Genomic DNA, 4,628 nt, shown 5'->3' with positions numbered 1-4,628 from the left:
ACACACACACACACACACACACACACACACATACACACACAGGGCCAATGCAAGGATTTTTGCCTACACAGGCGAAGGTGCATTTGTCACCCTGCCCCCCGACCCAGTCCGCCCCTGGGTCAGACTAATCCAGCACGTTATTAATCTGAGTGCCCCACTCAAAATGGCCGCAAGCGATGAGCATACTGAGCGGTGCAACTCAGATTAATAATGTCTGAAAGATGTGGACTGGGAGGGGCTCTTTAAGACTGCTCTGATCACACCGCTCTGCGCGCCCTCTCTCTCCTCCCGGCCGCTTCAGCTCCAGGAAGCGGGCACTCAGAGAGACGGCTCTGATCACACCTCTCTGCGCTCCCTCTCTCTCCTCCCGGCCGCTGCAGCTTCAGAGCGGCTGGGAGGAGAGAGACGGAGCGCTGACAGGTGCGATTAGAGCCGCCTCTCTGAGTGCCCGCTTAGTTTCTGAGTATTTGGGTGAGTACTCGCCCAAATGCTCCGATACCTTCCCATTTCCGGTAAATTTTCTCTGATATTGTATTTACCAAATTCTAAGACCTGCTACGGACCAGGTGATTTTTGTTTGACGTGATATTTAAACTAGGGGGGGGATGTCCTGATACCAGCCCTTTTAAATATTTAAACACGAGTGGCTGCCTGATGTCCCGCCCTTAGCATCCGCTAAGACCAACAAGGCTATGGACAGCACTTCACCTGTCCGTACAGCCCTGGAGCCTGGAACTTGCCTGAAGAGACACATGCAGCCCTGGTGAGACTGTACACAGCCCTTTATAATCATGGATTGCTGAGATTTGTAGTCCTCTATAGCAGGTTGCCATTCTCCATTGCTGTATAATCAATGGCAACTGGCTATAGAGGACTACAAATCTCAGCAATCCATGATTGTTGGCTGCCATTCTCCATTGCTGAATCATGAATTGATGGGATCTGTAGTCCTCTATAGCTAGTAGCCATTCTCCATTGGTGAATAATCATGGATTGGGTTACAGTTCTTCATAATTATAAAGAAACTTCCCTAAAATCATCCGTCTGTATTGTTTTAGAAAAAAATGTCACGTCCATTTTAAGAGAAAGTAACGTTAATTGGTATCGACAAGGTGAGGGAAAGTACATGTACTTGGTTATGGAAAAACAATGGTATTGGGACATCCCCAATTAAAAACCATATAATTCAAAGAGGGTGTACTTTTTCACATGACCTAGATCTATATATAATATCTCCAGGGGTTATGAAATACTACAAAATGAAATCTGTCTCTAGAATTATTACATTCATTTCATTTGGGTATGGTGTTCCATGTCTGAGAAGTTGTCAAAACTATCACAGCATTGAAAAGTAGTCTGGAAATAAAGGAGTATACAGACTACAACTCAAATGGTTAACCTCCTGAAACTTAAAGCTGCTTCTAGTTGGCTGCACTCTGTATGGGCAAGTCCTAATGACAGTGCCTCTTCTGTCATGAGCCATTCTGATTAGTTATGTGCATTTATTTTAAGTTGGTAGTAGATACAAATCATTGATGGGAGATACAAAATTGTGCACACTTTTAAAAGAGAAAATGATCCCCTAGAGCAGCGGTCACCAACTCGTGGTCCCTGGGCCCCTCTGATGCCCGTGCAGGCTGGGCCGTCATTGAAGCGGCATGGAGGCTCCGGGGCTGTTATATATATATATATATTGATGTATATACACAATGTGTATGTATGTATATACACACACACGAGAATATATTTTTATATGAGAATACAAAAAATATGAGATATATTTTTTAAATATCATAGTAGTGGTCCGTTGGATTTAAAAGGTTGGCGACCGCTGCCCTAGAGGACCATGAAGCAGTGTGACTAAAAACTGTCCCCATATATTGGACGTTTTTCTGTTCAGGTGCATACTATGGGATGACCTCATACAGCTGTATTGGGCAATACCAGAACTAACTTGTTGGGACATTTAATGGCATTGATGGAAATGTTACTTTTGTACACCTCTGCTGCATACCTCCTTTATTTGCTCAGACTCGCATGCTCCTGCTAATAGTGTACACATAATGAGATGACCATTGCTTAATTTGCCAATGATGGTAAATGGATCCAGAAGCCAGCATTCTCTGGGGGTTGGCAATAGAAACCTATTTATCTCTCTTGGTAAAATAGTCCAATATGGAAGAGCAGCTAATAATAGATGAGGTATGAAAGATAAGTGGGATAAGCAGACAGAGGTCAGATGTAGGTGCATATTGTGACCAGCACAGCTGGGGAACATCTTCATTCAAGTGGGAAAGCTGAAAGCAGTGAGATGGCCGGTGATTTACACAACTGTCTGAGGATAAAACACTGCTCTCTGTTACAAACACTTGTCACAATCTACAAGGGACTGGCTACAAATATCGCTGTTTTAAGGAGTGCGAGTTGATTTAATGATTTTCTTGACGGATGTGGAAGGATGCTTTCAACACAGAAATGGGGGGGAAAAAATTCTAATGTGCTGTTTTGAGAAATTCACAAAAGAAAGGTCTAATTCTGTCCTGAAGCCCCAGGATCTGTGTGTATTTTCCTGGTAGCCCCACTTTGACACCTTTCTCAGCAGACTATGTTCCCTATCTATGACCCCATGTGTGCGTCAGTTAAATGGTTTTCACAGAAGAGACCTGCTGAAAGACTAGACCAGGGGTAGGCAAACTTTTGCTCGCCAGCTGTGGTGATAATACAAATCCCACCATGCCTTTGGAAGTCGTGCCTGTGCCTGTCAAAGTCTTACAATGCCTTATCAGCCAGCCAACTGGCCTTTTCAAAACAAGTGCTTAGCAATATCACTCCATGGTCCATGGCTCGGTAATGCTGATCCAGTGATTTCAATACCTTTTGGAGTCACTGAATCGTATAACAAGTATGCTGATTCATAGTTCTGACTTCAATGGGTGCATGCTAATTCCGAGTCTGAAGCCAGAGTCAATCAGCATTTTTAGAAATCAGCAATGACATCCTACATATTTCTTTTAAGTGATCCTGTTGCTAGACCATTCATTTCAACATCAATCTTCCCCGAAGATTGTATGTGCATTTAACTTATTTTTGGGGGGTTATTTACTTGTAAAAGCCTCCCTTGTGTAGACATTCAAAAGCCCTATGAGTGCTGCTGGGTGCAGCCATCTTGGATGTGATGTCAACATCCCCAGCAGACTTTGGACCTCCAGCTGTGAGGCAACTACAAATACCATGAGCCATTGTAAGTATGACAGCCAGAGGCAATGCATGATGGGATTTGTGGGCTATGATGTGCAAAGAGGGAGGGGCCTGTGCTAGAGAATGGACTCTTTTGAAACAGGGAGAGGCCTGTACTATGGAATTGACTCTTCTGAAGCAGTCAAGGTGAGAGCAGCCTGTGCTAGAGAATTGGCTCTTCTGAAACAGTCCAGGAGGGAAGGGCCTGTACTAGGTAACAAGTTCAGAAGCACATTGCAAGTTAGTGGGGAAAAAAAAGTTGCAAGTAAGCATTTATAATACTTGACTTTTCAGTGCTTTTGTTGACCAGGTCTCTAAACTGACTCTACTATAGGGGTGTTGTGTCACCCTGGTAGGGGTGTTCGAGAGTAAGCTCCTTTGATGAGAGGGGCTGTATATTTAAAATTGCTGCAGAAATGCATCACTGGAACATAAATGTGTAAAATAAATAAAAAAAAGTCTAGGTCAGCTCTTTAAAACCAGACACCGTATCTTAGGAAATCACAGACAGCTAGCAAGTATGATAATAGTGTCGTATTCATGTCTGCTTATCTGCACTGCTCTTCTATGACATCCCAGGACTATGGAAATATACTTTCAGCACCTAGAGCCTGTCAGCTGACAAGTACAGGAATTGAGCTCCAACCCACTATCTGTTGGAAGGGTAGTTCCTGAACTGTAATGTATGGTGATCATATAAACTGTCATTTGTTGTAGAGGTGCATTCTACAAGACAAGATTTTATTTATGTATTATTAATGATTGTGACTTGTAAGCAAGATGTAACAAGGTGATAATGTGCAAAACGTATTCTTGCTTTCTAAGAATTTCATGATCACGTGTATAATAATGTTTATTCACTGACAATGTTCTTGTTGTGATAAGTTGAGTAGAATTTTAAATTCTGAGCAATATGTCAGCGTTCAACAAAACAATGCTCTACGGCTATACATCGGTATGGAAACTTGTTTTCAAAAAGTTCAAGTGCTTGTTTAAAGTAGGTTTATGTTGAGTCTCTTAGTGCTCAGTGTGTTAACAATGGTACTTGAAAACTGGCGACAGTTCATTTACATTAAACAGCTGAGAGCAATGAGTTAGAAATGTTTATTTTAAGCCTGACATCCTCCTTCCATAAATGGCCCTTCACTTTGCATACTGACTGCCTGCATTGTGGTAATATACAAGTCACTCATACTATGGACACACAGAAATGTTTAACTTTCACTATAGGTTTTTTTTTTTAAGGTCTGCTGTTTACAAAGGAATGTATAGTGTTGTTTTAGTTTATGTTCATTGCTAAAAAAAAAAACAACAAAAACCTATTTTTTATCATGTAACTGGAAATGGATATTCTTTCTCCATATAACCCTTAACTTCTATGCATGGTGTGC

This window comes from Nanorana parkeri, unplaced genomic scaffold (assembly GCF_000935625.1).
Source record: "Nanorana parkeri isolate BGI_ZX_2015 unplaced genomic scaffold, ASM93562v1 scaffold91, whole genome shotgun sequence".
Lineage (NCBI taxonomy): Eukaryota > Metazoa > Chordata > Amphibia > Anura > Dicroglossidae > Nanorana > Nanorana parkeri.
Note: the sequence above shows the minus strand (reverse complement) of the source record.